This window comes from Macrobrachium rosenbergii, chromosome 48, assembly GCF_040412425.1.
Source record: "Macrobrachium rosenbergii isolate ZJJX-2024 chromosome 48, ASM4041242v1, whole genome shotgun sequence".
Classification (NCBI taxonomy): domain Eukaryota; kingdom Metazoa; phylum Arthropoda; class Malacostraca; order Decapoda; family Palaemonidae; genus Macrobrachium; species Macrobrachium rosenbergii.
Window position 1 is genome coordinate 8,213,002 of NC_089788.1, and position 24,930 is coordinate 8,237,931.

The 24,930-nt window shown below is 35.7% G+C and overlaps 1 long non-coding RNA gene across 5 annotated transcripts in view; it reads left to right on the forward strand.

Moving 5' to 3' along the window:
• Positions 1–24,930, forward strand: part of LOC136831230 (uncharacterized) — a 55,522-nt gene that overhangs the window by 26,928 nt on the left and 3,664 nt on the right. For 2 of the 5 annotated variants that reach the window (XR_010850800.1, XR_010850801.1), the window contains 3 exons: positions 7,950–8,074; positions 9,343–9,482; positions 16,224–16,359. This is a non-coding gene — a long non-coding RNA (uncharacterized lncRNA). Of the gene's footprint in view, positions 1–7,949; positions 8,075–9,342; positions 9,483–15,112; positions 15,288–16,223; positions 16,360–24,930 lie in introns of those variants that run through there. The other 3 variants (XR_010850802.1, XR_010850803.1, XR_010850799.1) reach the window with 2 other exon arrangements.

The window sequence follows — 24,930 nt, forward strand, 5'->3', positions numbered from 1 at the left end:
TTGTAATCAAACACAATAAGAGCACAGTACCTCATTTGCATGAAAAAAATAATACAATATTAATATACTGTATACATGATGTTAACATCAACTATCAGTCATTGTTTCCTCTTAATTCTGTCAAAATCTCTTGTACTTCTCTGATCACAAGATTCCTTACTATAATTATGGATAAAATAGCAAATACCACTATTAGCATTAGATTGAACAATGATTAAACTGGGGAGACAGTTTCTTTACAGTAGAAATATTCATCAACACAGTTCAAATTGTCAAGTTTCTTTAATTCTAATTGAGACAACTTAAATTCATCAATTTTTTGTGAATAACTCTCATATGGCGCATGTTTATTGAAGGTGTATTTTGTGAAAACATGAGGTTCGCAGTACAATTGATTAGGGTTAATTACTTAACAGGATGTTGTAAAAGATTTAACATTCTTAAATTTTACCTCTGTAGTTATGTTGTGACATTTAACCTCAGCCACAACAGTATCTATAGAAAACACATAAACCTCATCATCATAGGAAATGGGTATACTGTGTGTTGAAAGATACAATTAAATAATCTTATCATAAAACACTTTGGCACTTACTAAATTATAGTACATGAATACATCTTCTACAAGTGGCTAAAAGTGTTTTTTCCATGATGTGAAACTTAACAATGTTTTCTAATTCTTTTAGGAGTGATTAGTGTTGGGCTCAAAACACAAATGAATAACAAAATAGAAATGAATAACACTGTCATTATCACCCTTCTGCAAAAATTTATTTAATGTCTCTTTGAATTGCATTTAATGTTTTATCATTATTTTTGCATGTCTTTTCAAAAATTACCTCTTTCTTATCAGATTATATATATATATATATATATATATATATATATATATATATATATATATATATATATATATATGTATATATGTTTTATTTTTATTTTCACTACATACATTATACTTATGACATTTTATTTTATATATTTTTCACTACATATATTATATTTATGATATTTTCATTACATGAATTATATTTATGACATTTTCTTTATTATGTGTTTCACTACATATATTACAATTATGATATTTTTAGTTCAACACCAACATACATATACACACATATACATACTTAACAATGTCTGCTTCGCAGATTATATCTTTGGGTTTCAACTTTATCTACACCATTTTCATGTCTTATGTTATCTATATCTTCAGAGGACCTTGGATCTGTTTTTACTACTTTTATATGAATCCAGTGAACTACTTTTACCTTTAGATCACTTTCATTGATTACTCTATATTTGTTTAATTTTAACACTTCTGCAGCTCTATATGGTTCAGTGAATTTGGGAGATACCTTTATATTTGCCCCTTCTAGAACATGATTTTGTGCAAAATTTGAGTACCTACTTTAATGTCTGGTTTAATGGTACTTTTATTATAATGTCTGGCATGAATGTTATGAACCTCTCTTAATTTTTCCCTTGTTTCCATGATTGTCTCGTAAGTACGTCTGGTCTTCCATGCACCTTAGTCATCATAGTTATAAGTATGTCTAGGTGGTGTTGCATCGTCTAATAATGTGTTAGGCATTCTTTTCTGACAACCATATAGCAAATAATGTGGGGATTCTCCCATTGTCTCATTTACAGTATTATTCAATGTGAACTGTACCGTCTTCTATTGCCATCTTCAGTCCGTGGGCTCACTAAAATTTTCAGGATATCCTTTATTTTACGATTAGTTCGTTCTACTGCCCCATTAGAACTTGGTTTGTAGGCTGTTATTAGACATTTATTTATTGCATGAAATTCACATATTTTCTTTACAAGATCACTAGTAAATTCAGCAGCATTGTCCGGAAGAAGAACTTTTGGACATGAATGTCTTGTGATAATTCTAAATTTAAGATTTGCATCCCTATTTCTTACTGGTACTATTTCTACATATCTAGTTAAATAGTCTAAGAAGACTAATATTTGTGTATTTCCTCTAATAGTGGTTGGAAATGGACCTAAAAAGTCCATAGTGACTACTTGAAATGGATTTAATTCTGATAGATATTTTTCAAGTGGAGCTTTAAGATTTACGTTACATTTATGTTGATTACAAACTATACAGTTTTGTACAAAGTTTTTGGCATCTTCACTACAATGTGGCCAAAAATAATTTCTGGTTATGATTCTGCTTGTCTTTTTAATTCCAGGATGTCCTGCTAACTTATATGAGTGTGTTAGTTCTAAAACTTCTCTGATTAGTGCTTTTGGGATGAATAGACAAGAATAACATTCTTCTCTGTTGGCCTTTTATGCAACAATCCATTTATCAATTGAAAATCAGGTTTTAAAGATTCACCTGTCATAATGGTCCTACTATCTGTCTGATTTCTGGATAATTTTCTTGTTGTATTTTCACTCTTTCTAGATCTAAATCTACTTCCTGACAACGATAACAAAAGGTATTAGTGCTAATGCATTTTTCTGTTTCTTCTTGAGATCTGGATAATGCATCTGCCAAGGTGTTAAATTTCCCTGGAATATACCGGAATTCTGTGGCAAATTCTAGTACACTAATGAACCATCTATTGAACTTCATGTTGTTGGTAAAAGCTCTCTTATTAAATAAGTCACAAATGGGTTTGTGATCAGTAAGCACATTACCTTATGACCTAAGAGTATGTGTCTAAATTTCTTTAAACCCCAGTATAAAGCTAAACATTCTCTTTCTGTGTAACTATAGTTTCTTTCTGCTGGATTTAGAACTCTACTAGCATAATATACTGCCCTCATTCTAGTTTTAGCATTTTGCAACAATACAGCTCCTAGTCCTGTACTTGAGGCATCACAAGCTAAGTAGAAGTCTTTGGAAATATCTGGATAAACTAAAACAGGGTTCCTGGTCATTTTGCTCATTAGTGTTACAGTTATGCAAACGAAATCACCCTTGTTAAAACAGTTAGCTCAGTCTATTTGGGAAGCACGAAAGCAAGGAGAGACGTAACTCCCCCTGGTGAATGTTAACTCGAATCTGGTCTCCTCAGTTACTCTCCTGGCTCTCGAACCCCTGGATTTCTTGTTATCTGCAATCGTCACCTCCTTCCATTGTCCTATTGGAAGGATTTATCTGCAAGGCCTCCCCTCAAACAGTTGATTGGGAAGGACTTTGGTGGGCGTTGTTCAAACCTCTCCTTAGAGGACTTGATTGGTAATGATTTTAGGAGGGGGTGTGAAAGACCCCTCCCTAGAATGTTTGATTGGAGGGTGTTGAAGTACATCACTTTGTCCAGCCCCCAGTTTCCTGGAATTTCCATGAAAACGCCTCCTATTGAAGGCGGCGTTGTAGAGATGGCTGATGTTAACTTTTTGGCGGTGCTGAGTCATTACTTGAGTAAGCTCAATCGCGAGGCCACAGTTTCCAAATTTTACGATCGGTTTTATGGCCCTGGGCGCGATATACTCGCTCACTGTTTTGAGTTCGTGGAGGAAGTTTTATTTTAGTCAGCACGTCTTAGTTCTCAGCAACAACAACCTAGGCATGATCATTGTTCTCTCTGCCTCTCCTTTATTCTCTCTCTCTCTCTCTCTCTCTCTCTCTCTCTCTCTCTCTCTCTCTCTCTCTCTCTCTCTCTCTCTCTCTCTCTTTCTTTCTTTATAAGTTTTTATGTTTCTCTCTCTCTCTCTCTACTGTCCCTATCTAATTTCCCTAACACCACCTGGTCACGCTACCTCACACTGCCCTCAGTGTGATAATAAAATTACAGTTCAATGGACAAGTGTAAACCTACACACAAAATAAAGCACTCATACAATTGCCCACAAAGTAATACTCTGAAAAATAAATTGCACAAATTGTGTCAACGTACCAATGTTAAAAATCAAATCAAGAATATATTGTAGAAAACTCAGACACTATACAATGAGTCACCAGTTAAAATAATATATATATATATATATATATATATATATATATATATATATATATATATATATATATATATATATATATATATATATATATAATGAACTATTACATTGTAAAAAAAATGGTTAATTGCAACAGTGAATACATAATGAAATCAACAACATATAAAGAAATTAGCAATAAATCATATCTATAAGATCATTTTTATTCTTCATTGGCCCTTTTTATTTCTTTTATAATCTTTTCAATATTTGAAATCACTACACGCTTGACTAAAATTGCAAACACTACAATCACAGTTAATATTATGATCAAATTGAGCAGAGATAGAATTGGTGAAACATTTTCTTTGTAACAGAAAAACTCATCTACCAATGGTAACTCATTCAGTTGTTTCAACTCTAATTGAGACAATTGAAACTTCTTAATGTCATTAGAATAGTTCGTGTATGGGACATTTTTATTATAAATAATTTCTGTAAAAACATGAGGTTCATAATATAATTTATTTGGGATAACTAACTTGCAAGACTTATCAAAAGCATGAACATTACTGAAATTAATTTCAGTACTTATATTATGGCAGTTAATTATTGCTGTTACAGTATTTAGTGAAAATACAAAAATTGACTGTTCTACTAGGATGGAAACAAAATTGTGTTTGGATAATTGTGTGCACAATTTTGTTTCTTGATTTTTGTTTTCAATTATTTCTTGAACACAAGGATAGGCATTAGTAGTTTCGTAAAGGTTGTCAAGGTTGCAGATGTATTCCTTATCCCTTAAAATTATGCAATCCTTTAATTGAACATCAGTAATAAATGACATCATTAACCCATGTTCTTCTAATGTAAAATGGACGTTGTTGACATTGGAAATTATTACATTTTCCTTTATCAACATGTGGGAAGGATGCATGGACATCAGTACATCTGCATCTTTTTGATTAAATGGTAACACTAAAATAATTTTATTTTTAACCACCTTGGTGGTTATTAGGTTATAGTAAATCATGACATCCTTTACCATAGGGGTATAATGTCCCTGTACCAAAAAATCATTAATTATGCCTTCTAGCTCCCTGGGAGTAATTAATGTTGGGCTTAATATTCCCTTACAGGCTAACAAAATGGCATTTAACATGTCTCTGTGTTCTTGTAAGAGAGTTTTAACATTACTAATGAAAGTACTCAAAAACTGTTGATTTTCTGACATATTCAATTCTTTAGTAATGTTTTTGTTCACTGTGTTAATGTATATCTTTAGTTTTTCTAACTCTTGGTTATTTAAGTTTTGTGAAGTGACAATTTTGTTAAGGACAATGCCTCTTGTTGCTGCCCAACTTTGTAATTTATCTATGCGGGCCGTTTCCTGTTCTACATTAGAATCTGTTGCTACACCAAACAGTTGATTAAGTGCTGTTCCTATAAAAGGTAAGAGGGATCTTTTGGATCTTGTATTTAACACACTTCCTATGTCATTATCTAATTTTTCCAACAGTGGTAAGGCACTGTTATTATCACTTCTTTGGATTATTAGTTTGAGTTCCTTTTGAACATCTCTCAACGTCATTTCATTGATAAGCACTGAGGTAACATCTATACTTACTACACGCAAATCTTTGATTAATTTAAAAGATCCCTTTTTCTCTAGTAGTGCGCCCTTCCGGATCACCACCTCGGATGACACATAAAGTAGGGTTATGATAAGAATAAGCCTTATCAGATATTCTATATACATGAGGTATTTTAATGTCTACATATATTTTTTATATATGACAGTTCAACATTTTACATAAATTTATCTTTTTCTTAAGTTATATTTTTGACTTGTTTGTTCCTGCTTATCTTCTTTCAATAATTCAACTATTCTTTTATTGGACCAAGCGTCTGTTTTTATTACCTTTACATGATTGTTATGAACAATTCTTTCTTTTAGATCACTCACTTTTGACCTTTAGCTTATTTCATTTTAACACTTCTAATGCTCTATAAGGACCATGAAACTTTGGAAACACTTTTACATTAGGACCTTCTGGAATATGATTCTGAACACATACTTGAGCACCTACTACAATGTCTGGTTTAGCTGTATTTTTGTCATAGTACCTTGCCTGGACATTTTAAGATTCTTTAAGTCTAGTCCTCGTCTGTTTGATCGTTTCATACGTACGTCTAGTTTTCCATGCAACATAGTCATCATGATTATAAGTATGTCGGGGTGGTGTGGCATCATCTAGTAAGGTATTAGGGAGTCTTTTTTGGTATCCATATAGTAAGTAGTGTGGTGATTCTCCTACTGTTTCATTTACAGTATTGTTTATAGTAAACTGTACGTCTTCCAAAGCTAAATCCCAGTCTTCTGTATTAGGTTTAACTAAAGTTTTCAGGATATCCTTTATTTTACGATTTGTTCTTTCTACTGCTCCATTTGAACTTGGTTTATATGCTGTTATTTGACATTTATTTATCTCATAAAATTCACATAATTTTCTTAAAAGTTCACTAGTAAATTCAGCTGCGTTATCAGAAAGAAGTTGTGGACATGAATGTCTCGTAATAATTCTAGATTTAAGAGCTTCTGCTACTGTAATTGCATCTCTGTTTCATACTGGTACAATCTCTACATATCTTGTTAGATAGTCTAAAAAGACTAATATTTGTTTATTCCCTCTAACAGTGGTAGGAAATGGACTTAAAAAATCCATTGATATGACCTGAAATGGATTCAGCTCTGATGGATATTTTTCAAGTGGAGCTTTTGGATTTACGTTACCTTTATTTCTGTTACAAACTACACCATTTTGTACAAATTTTTTGGCATCTTCACTACAATGTGGCCAAAAATAATTTCTGGTTATGATTCTACTTGTCTTTTTGATTCCAGGATGTCCTGCTAACTTGTGTGAGTGGGTTATTTCTAAAACTTCTCTGATTAGTGTTTTTGGGATGTAGCCTATAGACGAGAATAACTATTCTTCTCTGTTGGTCTTTTATATAATAAACCATTGATTAAAACAAATTATATAATAAACCATTGATTAAAACAAAATCAGGTTTTAAAGATTCATCTGTCATTAATTGTCCTATTATATGCCTGATTTCTGTATCCATCCCTTGTTGTATTTGTACTCTTTCTAAATCTAAGTCTGCTACTTGACAGCCAAAACAAAAAGTATTAGTGGCTATACATTTCTCTGTTTCTTCTTGGGATCTGGATAATGCATCTGCTAGTGTATTAAATTTTCCTGGGATATATCTGAATTCTGGGGCAAATTCTAACACACTGATGAACCATCTATTGAACTTCATGTTATTTGTAAAAGTTCTCTTCTTAAACAAATCACAAATGGGTTTGTGATCAGTAAGTACATTGACTTTATGTCCTAAGATTGTGCCTAAATTTCTTTAACCCCCAGTATAATGCTAAACATTCTCTTTCTATTGTACTATAATTCCTCTCTGCTGCATTTAAGACTCTACTGGCATAATATACTGCTCTCATTCTTGTTTTGTCCTTTTGTAATAATACAGCTCCTAGCCTGGTACTTGAGGCATCACAGGCTAAGTAAAAGGCTTTGGAGAAATCTGGGTAGACTAGTATAGGATTCCTGGTCATTTTACTCTTTAGTGTTTGGAAGGCTGCCTCTTGTTCTTTATTCCATTCATATTTGACATCTTTCTTTGTTAATTCTGTTAATGGTTTGGCTATTGTAGCAAAACCCTTAATGAAAGGTCTACAGTAGCCTACCATTCCTAGGAATCGTCTCAATGCTTTCAAATTTGTAGGAGGTGGATATTCAACTATTGCTTTTATCTTGCCGGCTTGCATTCGCAGGCCATCTTCACTAATTACATGACCTAAGTATTCCAAGGATTTCATTAAGAATTGACATTTCTTTAATTTGATTTTCAATCCTGCCTTTCTTAATCTTTCTAGGACTATTTCTAAAGTTTTGAGGTGACTTTCTAAATCTTTGCTAAAAATGATAACATCATCTAAGTAAACTGCAACATTTTCTGTCCCCCAGTATCTGAAGCATTAATCTAACAAACGTTAAAGGAGCCGAAGTGAGTCCAAATGGCATGACTTCAAATTGCAAGTGTTCTTCATGTGTGCTGAAGGCTATGTATGGTTTCGACTCTTCGTCTAAAGGTACTTGCCAGTATCCACTAAGTAAATCTAAAGATGAAAATATCTTTGCACCTCCTAATTGAGCTGACATATCTTGAATCACTGGCATTGGCATTCTATCTGGGATGGTGTTGGAATTTAACTTTCTATAGTCTATCACAAGTCTCCAATTTCCATCTTTCTTTGGAACAAGTAGTAATGGAAAATTATATGGAGATTTAGAAGGAATGACTACCCCATCTTTCTTCATTTCTTCTATCGAATTATCAACTATGGGTCTTTGGCTTTTTGGTAATCTGTACTTAGGGATAAAGAATGGTTTTGTTCCATCATCTAACACAATTTTATGTCTTAGGACATTAGTTCTACCTAATTTGTCTTCTTCTATAGCTATTACATCTCTGTATTTTTCTAATACCTGAATTAATTTATCTTTGTTTTCTGGAAAATCTGTTTTATTCACTTCTTTGCTTAATTCAGATCTTTGACCAGTTACAGAGAAAAATGCTTTTTCTTCTAATATTAGTAATGGATTGTTAATAGGTATTCCTTTGCAAAAGACAATGCCTGCATATAGTATTAGTTTGTTATCTGAGTAGTTTTGGACATAAACTTCACAAGTACTACCCTTCATGTGGACTAAAGAATTATCCATCCTGACAAATTCTGGTAACTCTTCATTTAGTAAAAGAACATCTTTAACTTCTATCTCTTCTTTTCCTCTTAGATGTATTTTTGTTGAACACTTTGGATGCAAAATTACCTGTCTATTTAATACGAATTGTACTTTATTATCATCAGCAGTGCTTACGCAACATATTTCTTCGTCCTTTATCTCTGCAAAGTAACAATGTCCTGCATCTACACTATTTTCTTCAGTTATTGCTATTATATCATTTACATCTTCATTTAATAATTTCCTTTCATTATCACAACTAATTACTACATTGCTATAACTGTCTGTATTTATCTCTGCATATTTATCATCACAGACGCCTTGTTTTTCGTCATATTCAGAACCTTGTTGATCACCATTATTTATTTCTGGGTCATTTCTTTCTTTGGAGGATATAATTTCTGGATGTGCACATCTTCTTCCGTTTCTAGTCTGTAATTGTGGGAATTCCTCCTTTCTATTCCTTTCCATTTTATTTTGATTGTTCTCTTGATGATAATTTATTTTATGTATGTCTTTCTCGCTTGTTGAAGTCGTCTCAGACAAATTGATCAGATTTGGGTGAAACTTCTTCAAGCGTAAAGCATACGCTCTTTTTATTATCTTGTTTCAGGTTAATTCTTCCTTCTCTGCAGTCTAGGACGATTCCACATCTCTTCATTAAATTAAATGAGAACAACACCAGTGCGGGAAAAAATCTGTCTTCTAGAACTATAAAACTTTCAACAGTTTTATGTGATGAAAGGTCTATTTGTAAGTTCACATTTCCTAAACTTTTAATCTGTTTACCCGCTACTCCATTTATTATTTTGCTTTGACCCTGAATTAGCGTTTCTTTAACGCCTAAGTAATTTGTTAATGTATGTTTATCAATTATGCTTGCAGTACTACCTGAATCCATAAGTACAGTACACAATTTATTGTTTATTGGAACTTTAATGATAGGTAAATCCTTTCTGATTATTTCTTCTTCTTCCATGGAAAATACAACTTTTTTACTCTGCAAATAGGATAGTGCAGATGAACCTTCACTTCCCCTTTTTGCTAATTCTTCTACTTTTATATTATCTTCTTGAAGGGACTTTCTTGTGGTATTCCGTGTAGGGATAAATTGTCATTGACTTGAAGACATTTGATGTTGAGCGATTACTGCTTAATTCAACTATTTCTTTATTCCCTTCTTGTGTTCTAAACCAGTAATTCTTTGTTAAATGTCCTACTTTCTTACAAACCGTGCAGATTCTAGGTTTTCTACACTCGTTTGTAAAATGATTTGTATACCCACAGTTTTCACAGGCTGATTTTGATTTCGCTCCTTGAGCGGAATAGTTCACTTGTGTTGAATTATTTGTGTTTGAGATTTGACCATATTTATAAGGTTTTGGAGGCCCACTCTTTGTTTGATTATATCTTCCTTTCTGATTTGGATTCCATTTTCTTTTAGTATTTTGGGCATATTTTCCTTGGAAGGTATTTGGTCTGTTCCCTACTTGTCTGGAATTATCATAGAACTTATTATTCGTTTTAAAAGTAGGATTCTTGTTTCTGACTTTCCTTTCATTTTGTGTTTCTGTTATTCCCACAAATTCCTTGGATAGATTATTCTCTTTCTTTTGTACTTCTTCTCTCATTGTCTTCAATGTTTGAAGGCTGGTTTTCTTGGGATCAAGTTTTATTTTTCTGAAAGCCTTCTTTTCCTCTTCTCCAAGGGCATTATATATTGTTCCAAATGACAAGTAATTTAAAACATGTCTTAGCTCAACTAAGTTACTGGCACTATCTCCAAACTGTGTCTTATCTCCTATTGTAATGCCTGTTTTTTTTAAGTCTTCTGTTATTTTCTCTGTTGCATTCTCCACGCTTGCGTACAAATTAGCAATTGTTTTATATTGCGGGTTAAGGAATCTAGTTATGTTATACAAACTGTCAGTCTTATTTACTGGTTCCCAGAGTGATAAACAAATTTCTTCAAATTCTACATAGTTATTAAGTTTGCTAAAACTTGTGAAATTCAAAGTTTTATGAGCGTCTCCATGTTCTGAGCTGACAAGCAACAAGGCTTCATTTATTTTAGCTCTTTCATCTGTTATTCCCTCTGAAGTTATGCGACTGTCTGCGTCTGCGAGCCAATGATTTACAGTATAGGATTTGAGTCTACTTTTGTCGGGATTTGAATCATCCACCTGTCCACAGAAGCGTGTGGCTGTTGTTATTACGGCTGCTTGATTCGTATTGCGAAATTGTAAGGTGCGAGTATTATTAGTATTGTTGCTATTATTATTACTGTTATTAGTATTAGAATGATTAACACTATTTTGATTCTGGTTAATTGTGTTATTATTGTTAGTGTTTCCTTGCACTACAACAGAAGTGAGAATTTAGTCTTGAAATTCGGCTACGTCTAAGTGTCGACAGTCTTAAATCGTATTGTGAATGTCTAACTGTGTTCAGTAATTCATCGAACACCCTTTGCATCTCAAAAAAAAAAAATTAATTATTCAATCAGAATACATTAATTATATTAAAAAAAATTTGTATACTTTACCAAAATTAAAAGAATTTGTCAAATTATCACAGTAAAAAATATTAAATTCTCCACTAAGTTCAAGTGTACAAGTAAAACCTTCAGTACACAAAAGAAAATCTTATATGAAAATGGCCATCATATCATCAAAAATTCATCACAATGAGTACACAAATTTATATATAACTTCTCAAATATTCACCACCAACCGAGTAAAAAAAAATAACTAATTCCCTATCTAAATTATTTACTAAATAATTAATTATCATAGAGAGTAATACTGGTATTTATGCAAAAAAAATTTTATTCACTAGAGAGAGTTTTCTTAATTTTCAATCTCATAAAAAGATGTAAAAAAAAAATCTTCACTTATTCACACATTTAAAGAGAGAGAACAGTAATTTCATTTCTCGATAACTTACGGCTGTTGCTATTGCGAAACCTCCAAGTTGTTGTTTTTTCACTGTGGGTTTTTGCCGTCGTAGTCTCGTTGAAAATTCTCTGTGTTGTTTTCAGTCACCTCGTAATGATATTTCCCAAACACTGTTCCTGTTATGGTTGTCGTGGTCTGGCTCAATTTGTTGACGCTAACAGTTCTAAATGTTTTTGTTTCTTCGGAACGCACCAATACCGTTTTTATTCACTTTTGATCTCGACGCTCTCTTGTAGGATTTTATTTCTTCGTATAATAATTGCTCGCTATCGTAAAATCTAAGTTCGTTTTGTAGAATTTCGTTTCACTGTAACTTAAGTAATTGCACAGATAATTTCGTTAATGTTCGTTTGTTTCGTCTCGCCTTCTGGATCCCACCGCTGCCACCATTCTTTTGTTATGCGTCCCTTTACGTATTATTTAGTCTTCCACTTTCTTACCTTCGATATTCTTCTGTGTGTGTCCACAGCGCCTCTCTTTCTTCTTAAATGTCTGTTCTTTGAAGTTAATTATCCTAAAGTATTGATATCTCTCAGGGAGGCATATAGAGACGAGATCTGTAATTTCTTCACTTTAATAATGAACTTTGACTTATAAATGAGATCAGTACAAATTAACATGTTACAGTGGTATAAACGAAATCACTCTTGAGAAATTAGTTTAACTCAGTCTCAGTCTATATGGGGAACACGAAAGCGAGGGGAGACTTACTCTCCCTGGTGGATACTGCTCGAATCTCCTCATCTCTTGCACTCCCATCTCTCGAACCCCTGGATTTCTTGTTATCTGCAATCTCCACCTCCTTCTAGTCCTATTGGAAGGAATTATCTGCAAGGCCTCCCCTTCAAACAGTTGATTGGGAAGGACTGTGGTGGGTGTGATTCAAATCTTCCCTTAGAGGATTTGATTGGAGATGATCTTAGGAGGGGGTGTGAAAGACCCCTCCCTAGAATGTTTGATTGGAGGGTGTTGAAGTACATCACTTTGTCCAGCCCCCAGTTTCCTGGAATTTCCATGAAAACGCCTCCTATTGAAGGCGGGGTTATAGAGCTGGCTGATGTTAGCTTTTTGGCTGTGCTGACTCATGACTTCGCAGTCGTTTCTTTATTTGCTTCTCCAATATCTGAACGGAAAACATGTACAGTGGTAGCGTATATAGGCTATGTAGAAACTTTCTATTGATAGCATAGATTTTTATCTTGGTTACGCTAATCGCGAGGCCACTGCTTCCAGCTTTTACAATCGGTTTTATGGCTTTAGGAGCGATATACTCGCTCACTGTTTCGAGTTCGTGCAAGAACTTTTTATTTTGGTCAGCATATCTTTAGTCCACGGTAATAACAACAGCTTTAGGTGTTATTCTCTCTCTCTCTTTCTACTTCTTCTACTGTCTACATTTCTCTCTCTCTCTCTCTCTCTCTCTCTCTTCTCTCTCTCTCTCTCTCTCTCTCTCTCTCTCTCTCTCTCTTTCTATCTAATTTCCCTAACTACACTACAGTGGAAAGGTTCCACAGGTCCCTGAAGGTGTCCCTCATGGCTCGTTGCACCTCTGAGAATTGGAAGTACCAGCTGCCCTGGGTCCTCCTTGGATTGAGAACCGCCCCCAGAGCCAACGACCCCTCCTCGGCAGAAAAAGTCTACAGGGAGACCCTGGTAATCCCATGGGAACTCGTCGCAGAAGACAGGGACAACATAGCGATGCAGAGGCTCCGTGACAGGGTTGGGAAGTTCGCCCCATGCCAGAGGACATACACCAACAGGACGTTCCCCTCCATGCCTCCCGGTCTGTCCTCCACCACCCACGTCTTTGTCAGGGACAATGCCGTGTGGCCACCCTTAACCAGGCCCTACAGAGGTCCTTTCCTCGTGCTCGGAAGGAACAAAAAGGCATTCTGGGTAGCCGTCCACGGAAGGGAAGACTGGATACCGGTAGACCGCTTCAAGCCCGCATTCTTGGAGGAGGACATCGGGGGCGGTTCCCAAAGCTTCCCGCAGGGTATAGCAACCACCCTTCCAGCCCCAAGTGCAGGAAAGCGTCATGGGCGTCCCCGGAAAACCCAGAAAACAGGCAGGGAGGCACCCCAACACACTGCTCCAAAGGACGCCAGGGAAGGCGACCACCCCCTCCAGTTGACATCGAGAAAGCAGGGCCCCCTCCGTCGCCCCAGCAGATACCTACTTTGATCAGACGTTATGTACGTCTTGGGGGAGGAGTATTGTAAAGTCCCCGCTCAACGCGTTCTCTGTAATGAACATCCCGTTTTCTGCGGCGCCTTCACATTCGACCTGGGGTCGACCGAACACATATCATTATTGTGAATTGTATATTTTATTGTCTGTTCAAGTGACCATGCATTATGTATATGTAATGGAGTATTTTTGTACCACATCAGACATTATTAATCATTGTTTTCTGTATGTACCTGTCCTGTTTTTGTAGAGAAATAGTTTGACCTCAGGTCACCTGTAAATCTTTGTACCCGCGGTCTCTGCGAAGTATGCAGACGTCCACACGCCCCTTGTCTTCCTGCTCATTATTTCGCAACTCTCACAATTAGTTAATTTATATACTTATTTTTTTCGTCTACACTGATTTGTGTACACCAAATAATATTAACTAGAAACACAGGTTAAGAGATTATTATAAAATACTGAACCAAAACAATTTATTTACAGTAACAATATAGTATATACCGAAGTACAAACATGTTTATCATTGTCTTAAAAAATGTTTATACATACAAGACGGCAGTGCATTGCTTTACTCTACTATATGTGAATGAAATACCTTAATTATTGTCTTTTACATACAGCTATTATTTGGTAGTTGAAGCTTTTAACTTTCCCTCTTTATTCAACTTTTTGTTAGCTACAATACAGTTATTTTCTTGGGAACAACAGTTATTCAATAAAATGTTAGAAACCAATAGGCTACTCAATTTTGCTATTTTTTTCTGTACAATGGCCTTTATTACATATTGGAGCAACATATTTATTATTTAACCTTTGACCTTTATATGGGGATTTTACATTCATTAACTGTGGAGCATCACTATATTGTGATCGAAAATAATGAGTAAAAAAGCCACAATAATATAATTGATAAATTGTATATTTTAAGACACAAAAATATACAAAAAAGGGGATAAAAACGAGGGAGCTTTCGACCGTTTGCGCAACGGTCCTCTTCAGCCAACTTTTTTGTATATTCTTGTGTCTTAAAATATACAATTTATCAAGTATATTATTGTGGCTTTTTTACTCATTATTTACATTCATTATTGTCCATCAAATATAATGTAAAAAAAATCTTAATCTGCAACTTCTGAATAAAAAAGGAAACAGTTGTTAAGTGGAACTTGTAAAGTAAGATATCTATGAGACATGCAAGTATGATATCTATGAATCATTGTACGGAAGCAGTACAGTATTTGTATGCTGTCTATTCTAGAGCGGTAGTTGACACTCCCGAAAGTAAACAGAATAAAGCCTCGTGTCAACTGTGAAGATGTGACGCTTCTTTTTATGTAGTGCCCACAAATGATTATTACCAGGCCGGGAACCAAACATAGTGGCACTTAAGTGGGATTAAAGGCTAAGGGTACGTGTTCAAATGGAAGTTTAGTCCCACCGATTTGTTTCCGATATTCATGATTGGAGCTATTTTGGGGGTCCATCCCCCTCCAACCGGGTCGGGGCATGGTGCCCTAAGTCAGGTTAGGAAGTTTAAGGTCTGGTTAGGTGAGGTTACAGTACAGCATTCTAAGAAAGGTTAGGTTTGGCCTGTTTTTGTGGCCGTCCACTACCCACCATAATATAATCTAACCTATGGAAAAGGTGTACTGGTAAATAAGATCGTCTATCCCATCCTAATGCTTTCTGCATTTTATCAGTTATGAAAATTGCCCCCACTCTTAGCCTAGTCTATGTGTACATAATATAATTTGAATTGCACGTTAAGCCAGTTGATTGATCCTAACCAAACCCCTAGTAGGGTGCCACAATCTGATCCTTTGGAACTGTAATTTTGTGAGTTCAACAAATGTTTTTAATATGTTCATGTGACGTAGTTGATGGCATTCAATATATTGGCTTCCCTGACATGCAAAGTACAGGTACTACTTAAATTTTTTTTTATGCATTTGCATTGACACAGAAAATAGCTAAAAATTTTTATGCATTTGCATTGACACAGAAAATAGCTATAGGCTGTTACTGCCGGAGAACAGAATTATATGTTGGATGCATTCCATACTTATACCTTGTTATAAATAAACAAACTTTGTTATTGCTAGACTTTACCCAGATGTCATACAATTAGTGTTTGTGTGTGTGTGATGTTTATTACGGATGCTTTACATTATTTATCATCAGTTTTTTCGATTTTAAGTGAGTTTGAAAACTAAAAAAATTTTAAGTAAGATTGATGTTGTGTGTATGAGTAAAAGCTTTTTTTTTTTTTTTTATTTGTATCAAGCATTTTACTTGTTAATGGATGTATAGTATTCAAGGTTTCTCATAGCACTGGTGTTTTCAGAGTTTTGATGGACCATGTTCTACCTGATACGTCTTGGGCTGCAGCTTGTCCTAGCCATAGTTCAACACAACTTATAAATCTGTTGCTGAATCCTGAAATGAAAGTGTGCTCATCAAGTCTTAACATTAATGTAAAGGTAATCTAATCAGTTTGTTAGCTTATGTAATCTTGGCATGATTCGGAATTGTGAAGACAAGCAGTTTAGGTGTTCTTTATTTTTTTTTAATGCAATTTTATCCTGGCTTGCTTGAGTCAGGTTTGGCAAATAGGCTATGCTTAGTCGAGGCACAAACTCCTATTAGCTATCTTTTAAGTTTACTCAAGTAAGTGTACAAATTTAGGTTTAAATAGATAAGGGAGGACACAGGAATATATGAACATTATGTATTCATTTCATTTACTTCAAATGAACAATGTTTGTTGAGTGGAAAACTATTTTGCCAAGTTTGCGATTAAACAGCCACTGGGTAATTCCAGAGAATCTGGCTAGTGTGTAGTTGCTTAGCTTGTGGTTGTAGGCTATTGTGTGGAACTATTCAACCAAATGAATTGCCATATAAAAGGTTGCATACTGTGGTGTTGGTTCAGTGGGACCATTAACCCTACTTGGCTGTTTGGCAAGATATGAGATTACGGTGCCAGACTGATATAACCCCATTGGCATATCAGCTCTAAGGATCACTTTACGGGCGGGAACGTGACGGGCACAGGTAAAATTGTACCCACCCACTCTTGGTACAGGAAACGTGTATTTGCCAATCTGGAAGATGTATTTAATATCTGTTTTTGAATTGTTTTGAGAAATATGTTTCTACAGTTTTAAATACACATTACACCAGGGGTTGTTATAAGGATGTTGTTTGAGCACAAATTCCAATATAAAAAAATGTGATTTGATTGGCTTTCCTTGAAGCATTACATTAAAATGTAAGGTAAGGAATAGGTTCAGAGGGACAGAGCTGCTATTAGTCAAAGCTAATGTCACCACCTGTATTTTGATTATACAGTACTTTGTAAGATTAATTTGTATTAGATAAGGATAGATCAGTAGGGATGCACATTTTTCATAATAGTAAATTTTAAGAATTACCAAGTCCAGATACATGGAGGTTTGGGTGGCAGGTTAGTGCCAGGAACGGCAGCCACCCATAAGACATATGCCAAAACAAATTATGAAATAAGCAGTTCAGCACTCATTAAAAACCACTCAAACTAGGGGTGAAGCTAAGATGGTGGTGGTTAGTGTTAAACAAGTAGGTAGTACTGGTGAAACATTGGGTGATCATTACAGACTATCATAAATGTTATATGAGCTTTTGCATGCTGTAGATTGTGTTGGTGGGGTCTTTGGTTACTGGAATTTTCAGTTGTAATGTTTAAGAATTTGTAGCTTTGTGTATTTCTGCATAACAGTGTGGAGTAGAGTAGTGTGTATTCTTTTGATGATCAATTGGTAAATAATGTGGTTTAAATAGAAAGTTTGTGTTCCTGTTACATAGGCTTTTGTCAGGGCATACTAAAAACTGGCAACCCTGTAAGATCTCTTAATTTCATAATTTTGATCCTGAATCATAGTGATTGAGATCATTTGTCAGAGTTTGGTGTGGATGTCCACGGGAAGAAATTGTAGGTAAAAAATTTTTAATTGAAGAAATTGTAGGTAAAAAATTTTTGTTGACCAAAAAGTCTTGAATTCCTGAATAGAAATGGCCCTAGTAGTGTTTAGCTTTCCCATTAGTGGATAGATTGCTTAACGTCGTAACATCCCACATGCGCAAGGGATGGCTGTACACTAAGTCTGGATGACCTATTTATTGTCAAAAAAATTTTTTCAGTAGTTGCCATGAAGTTTTTTGTTTTAAAATTTTTAGTAAGTTCTACAATGTTTACATACTTGCTGTTTACTGCAATCCAAATATTGGAAAGGATTAGTATGGCTCAGTCACAGGATTAAAAATCTTCATTCATTATTTGTGGAGACTGTAATGCAAAACACAGTGAGTGGCTAAATTCAAATTCCACAGATCAACATGGCCAGTCTGCTCTTGACTTCTGTCTATCCTCCAGTTTTGTCCAGCTAATTGAAGAACCCATGCACATTTCTGGTAATTGATTAGACCTAATATTCACAGATGTTCCAGCTATTGTCAAGTCCAAGATCTGTGAATATATAGGCACTTCTGATCATTGCACCATTAAGTTGGACATATCTGTCAATCAGTATGTATTCCTAATTCCACCACTGGAAAAACTGTCTGGCTGAAGTCCAGAGCCAGTTGGGATTGCATTATTGAAGCTTGTCAGGCACTTAATATTTCAGTTGCTATATTAGATCCTGATCTCAAGAAGAAGGTAAATGAAATGTTGATGGCTATTTTAATAAGATATATCCCTAGAAAGGTCATCAAATTTACGACAAATGACCAGCCATGTTTTGATGATACAAGTAGATGAGCCTATCATGACTAACAGAACAAATTCAGCGCATGGAGACAAATTGTTCAAGAACTTCCCATACAGCCAAGAGAAACTACAATAATTCCTTAAAGAGGAAACTTGAAGGAATTAGTCAGCCTCATCTGTGGTGGACCAAATTGTCATCATCCATCTGTGGGTCAGGCTCTTCCATTCTGCCACTACTAACAGATAACGGTAGATTGGTTACTGGCCCTAGGGAAAAGGCTGAACAGCTTCATTGAGCTTTTGAAGCTAAGCTATTAGCTGAGGATGTCCCTCTCCCTGATACTTGTCATTCTGAACCTATTCTTAAAAATTTTGCATTTCGGTCTGGGGATGTTAAGAAAATTCTGGACAATCTTGATAGCTGGGGTGTAGAAAAATCCTGGTGGTATCTCCCCTTTGATTTTTTAAAAGCTTCTAGTGTGTTGTCTTCCAAGATTACTAGATTTTATAGGTTTTTATATCAACATAGTGTCTTTGTGGATGGGTGCAAGCTTAGGTAATACAGTGCCTGTTCCAAAGAGTGGCATATCTGCTGACTGCAGTAACTACAGGCCAACCTCTGTTTTCCCTGTGCTCTCCAAAGTTGCTGAAAAACTTATTTTTAAGCCACTATATAAGTATGTGGAATCAAAAGGATTGTTAGCTGATAGTCAATATGCACACAGGAGGCAGATGGGTACCTGCGATGCTCTTTCAGACATGACGTGCCATTTGCAAGAGAACCTTGATAAGGGTTTTTGAGTGCATAATAATTCAAATAGATTTTAGTGCTGCTTTTGATTTAGTAAATCACAAGGCACTTATTTATAAACTTCAGAATCTTGGAGTGGTTGGATATTCAAGATTTCCTTACAGGTAGGCAGCAGTGAGTTGCTGTGGACAGGATCTTTAGTGAACTAAGACCTATTGAAGACCTACTGTATCTGTAGTTCCACAGAGCAGTGTTCTTGGTTCACTGTTATTTTTAGTGTATACAAGTGACGTGGTTGTTGGCCTGGAAAACAAAATTGTTCAGTATGCTAATGATGCAACACTTCTGATGTAGTAAAGTCTCCACTTGTGAGAAATGAAGCTTCCCTCAGCCTCAGTCAAGACATGGACCGGATCAGGGAATGGTGTAGTCAGTGGGATATGAGGTTGAACTCTAATAAAATGAAAACACTATTGATTAGCAGATCTCATACAGGTTTCCCACCCCATCCTCCCCTTCAGGTGTATGAAACTTTACTGGTTGAGTCTGAAGCTTTACCTGTTCTAGGTGTAACCTTTGATTCATAACTAACTTTATAGAAACATCTAATGAAAGTTTCAGCAAATGCCACATGAAAGTTATGTGTTGTTCATAAGGTCTCATATATTTATAACAGTGATAAAATCAATGTAACCTGTTTAGGTAATTTGTACTTTCTTAACTGGAATACTGTTCTCTAGTGTGGATGTCTGGAATGCTGTTCTCTAGTGTGGATGTCTGCATCTGCCAGAGATTTATCTCTTTTTAGATAGAGTAGATTGTGGTAGTAGAGTAGATTGTGGTAATAGGTTTCTGTTTCCTAACAGTAGCAGTTATGACTTAGACCATCCACAGATGGTCTCTTGTTTGTCACTTTTTCATAAGTTGTTGTTCAACAGAGATCATTCACATTCACGACTGGTCCCTGATCCCCCTTTAACTGCCGAGAGCAACTAGATTTACTGAACAGCACCACCAATATGCAGTAAATGTGCCTTGCTGTCGAACTTCTCAGTTCCAGAGGTCCTTTATTCCTCACACTGTTGGACTGTGGAACAGCCTCCCAGAGGATGTTGTGCAGTCGGAACTTCATAAGTTCAAGTGAAAATGCAGTGCATTACTATCCTAATACTATTCTTCTTGCAATTTAATACATTTTTATCTTTCTCTAATTTATTTTTTTTCTTTTTTAGTAAGTGGGATCTCTTCTTTCTGTATCCCTTTACTGTACTGTACTTCCTCTTACTACTACCTAATGAATACCATATTCTTTGGAAGCTTGAATTTCACGTCAGTGGCACTTGTGGACTTGTTCCATATGAAAAGGTTTCGTATACTGAATAATAATAATAATAATATGCTCATCAGATGTAGGATTTATCCTGGGGCTTGTGTGTTTTTAGGTCACATTCAGGAATATTGTACTTTGGTTGTGTACATAATGAAAAGTATCTATTGTAACAGATATAGCAGTCTTCCAAAATTTCAGTTGTACATATCTAAATAATAGGCTCTTATGGTAGCTGCAACACTTGGTGAAATCTGGGTATCATAGAGTCCTGGAATATATTAACCATCCTTAGGGATCAGTGACTGGTGTAGTTGGTGGGATACGAGGTTGAACTCTAGTAAAACAAAAACACTATTGATTAACATATCTCATACAGATTTCCCACCCTATCCTCCCCTTCAGGTGGATGAAACTTTACAGATTGAGAGTGAAGCTTTGACTGTTCTAGGTGTAACTTTTGATTCACATCTAACTTTTGAGAAACATGCAATGGAAGTTTCAGCAAAACTTTTGAGAAACATCTAATGGAAGTTTCAGCAAAACTTTTGAGAAACATCTAATGGAAGTTTCAGCAAAACTTTTGAGAAACATCTAATGGAAGTTTCAGCAAAACTTTTGAGAAACATCTAATGGAAGTTTTGGCAAATGCCACATGAAAGTTAGGTATTATTCATAAGGCCTCATATATTTATAACTGATAAAATCAGTGTAACCTGTTTTAGGTAATTTGTGCTTCCTGTACTGGAATACAGGCAGTCCCCGGTTTACGACGGGGGTTCTGTTTTTACGCCGCGTCGTAAACCGAAAAATCGTCGAAAATCGTCGAAAATCATAAGAAAACCTTATTTTTAATGCTTTGGGTGCGTTGAAAACGATGTAAACTGCATTTTTATAGAGTTTTTCATCAAAAAAACCTTCAAATTGTGATTATTCTGCCGTTTTGGAGCCATATTTCTTCCGTCGGATCGGCGTACGATGTGTCGTAACCCCGGAACATGCGTCGTAAACCGGGAAATAATTTCTGATGAATATATTTGAAAAGCGTCGTAACCTCGGAACGTCGTAAGCCGGACCCGACGTAAACCGGGGACTGCCTGTACTGTTCTCTGGTGTGGATGTCTGCAATATTTTTCTCTGGTGTGGATGTCTGCAATACTTTTCTCTGGTGTGGATGTCTGCATCTGCCAGAGGTTTATCTTTGTTTTTTTTTTTTTATCTCTTTTAGATAGATTGGATTGTGGTGGTAGGTTTCTGTTTCCTAACAGTAGCAGTTATGACTTGGACCATCCACAGATGGTCTCTTGTTTGTCACTTTTTCATAAGTTGTTGTTCAACAGAGATCTTTCACATTCACGACTGGTCCCTGATCCCCCTTTAACTGCCGAGAGCAACTAGATTTACTGAACAGCACCACCAATATGCAGTAATTGTGCCTTGCTGTTGAACTTCTCAGTTCCAGAGGTCCTTTATTCCTCATGCTGTTGGACTGTGGAACAGCCTCCCAGAGGATGTCGTGCAGTCGGAACTTCAGAAGTTCAAGTGAAAATGCAATACATTACTATCCTAATACTATTCTTCTTGCATTTTAATACATTTTTATCTTTTCTTTTTTCTTTTTTAATAAGTGGGATCTCTTCTTTCAGTATCCCTTTACTGTACTTCCTCTTACCACTTACTAATGAATACCATATTCTTTGGAGGCTCGACTTTCACGTCAGTGGCCTGTGGACTTGTTCCATATGAAAAGGTTTCATATACTGAATAATAATAATAATATGCTCATCAGATGTAAGATTATTCTGGGGCTTGTGTGTTTTTAGGTCACATTCAGGAATACTGTCCTGTGCTTGTGTACATAATGGAAAATATCTATTGTAACAGATATAGCAAGTGGTCTTCCAAGTTTCAGTTGTATCACTATTAAATATGTGCTACTTTATATCTAAATAATAGGCACTTATGGTAGCTGCAACACTTGGTGAAATCTGGGTTATCATAGAGTCCTGGAATATTCTAACCATCCTTAGGGACTTTACTAGTTATTCATCCTAGTTATTCAGATCTCAGTGAGATAGATTTATTTTGCATTAGGTTTCAAAACTTTGGCTAAAGGACAGTTAGGTTACCTTGTATTGTGGCAGCCTCCAGGTCACATGCAGGCAAGATGTACAGCAATCTTGAGTCGTCTCATCCTTGGGTGCAACACCGCTTCCGTCTGGAAGACTATTTAGTCAAAAGTCAAGGGACCTACTTAAGTTAGCAGTGATGAAGAGGCATCTAAATCTGTTCCTGCATTAGCTACCATGGTCCCACATTTTAAATGTATTGTTTTGTCTTGCTGAAAGAGGTGTTGTCACCTTAAGGGGGATTGTATAGTTAGTGATGGCCATTGGTTTGGAAGCAATGGCATTTTTGGTACTGCTGAGGCAAAGATGGTGTGCATATATGAGTGGTGGTGCTTGGAGCCATATGAATTATAGCAAGGTATGTTATCCAATTGGAGCCAGGTTTTGGTAAATCTCCAATAACCTGTGACCCATCCCTTAATAAAACATATTACCACGTTGTTTGGCCTATTGGTATATTCATGAGTATACAAAATGAACATTGTGTTTAGTGATGAAGTTTACAATAAAAATTAGATGCACAGTAGGGTTACAGGATTTAGTGAGGATGAGAAAGAAATCATAAAACATTCAGGGTGGTGACAAGGATGGAGAAAGATGTAACATGGGTAAAACATATATAATGAAATTTTAATTTGAAGAGAGACTGGAATGAGGGAATATATTGAAAGTCTCGTGATGGAAGAGAATGAACGTGAACCATCAGATGTTGACAGGATAGAAGGAACTGTGGTGAGTGTAGCATACGAAGAGTTTAAAAGGGCCCCTAAAAGGGCCCCTGGGTATATAAGTGGGAAGTCCCGTGACCAACAGAAAAGGCAAGTGTTGAACTAAAACCAGCTAGAGGTGATGTCACAGATGAGCTTACCTTGATATACAAAAACTTGACTAAGGGTGGATGCTGGGGGAAAGGTATAACATGATTTTATAATAAATACTCAGGGTTGCACAATATACTTGGCCCCAATATTATAAGTGCCATTGAGAAAGAGAGAGGTGGAGTATTATGATATTGTGGAAGGGTAGGTCATAAAAGTGGTAGGACATTCTTGTTCCCTAGGGTTGGGCACTGCACTTTTAGATGGGTATTGGGAGGTAGTAAGAAAAAAAAATGTATGCATAAGGCTTGCAGCACTCATTACGGTAGGATGTTAAGATTTTAGGGGAGATTGCAATGGTAAGATCATGTGTATTCTGAATGAAGGGCTTGTGGAGAGATGTGGCATCTGCTGGATGAAAAATTGACCGAGATCTGTAAGTTTGACATGGTTTGGACATGTGAAAAGAAATGATTAGTAGGTATGGAAGTAGCAGGAAGAAAACATGTGGGAAAGCCCAGACAGTCTTGGAAAGGCCATTGATGAAGGCATAGACCAGATTGGAATATAGGCAAAAATGGCTTATACCAGAAGAGTGGAGAGAACTCATCCCAGGTCAACCCCAATAGGTGAAAAGCTGATATAAGTATGGTAGTACTGTAATAATGATGATGACAGCAGTTTCCAGGACAAAAAGCAGGACATGTGGCAACTTGTCTGAGTACTGAATACTTGTTCAAGGGTAGTGAACTAATGGGCACTCATGCGGGTTTATTCCTTATGCACAGAGTTCAGTAAAGTAGGAAGTAGGACAGATATTGTGCGAGACTGCTGTAATTTCGGCCTATAGCAATTAGACATTTTGGGTGCAAATTCGTTTAACTTTTTTTTTTTTAATACAAGTATTGCACAGCGTTAAGTTTCAAGAACTCATAAAGTATTAGATAGGATGTAATTGTTTAAATAGTTCAAGTTGTTTGTGCTATACTCTCATTACTAATGAGAGTAAAAAAACAAAATTTTGTAGTCTGGTTAAACTACCTGTTATAAACCCCTGGATTGACATTTCTGTACCAGTAAATGTTGTAGAATTGTGTTAAATTGGACTTCTCCAAGTTGATTACTGTAAGGTGGTGAGTTTCATAGATAATCCCAAAATAGCATAGGTTATAGCCATAAATGGCGGTTGTCTATGTCAGGCGTAACCTTGCACGTGTACTGTAGTAGCAAGGGCTTGAATACTGTTTGAATGCAGTATCAAAGGTATGCAGACTGTATG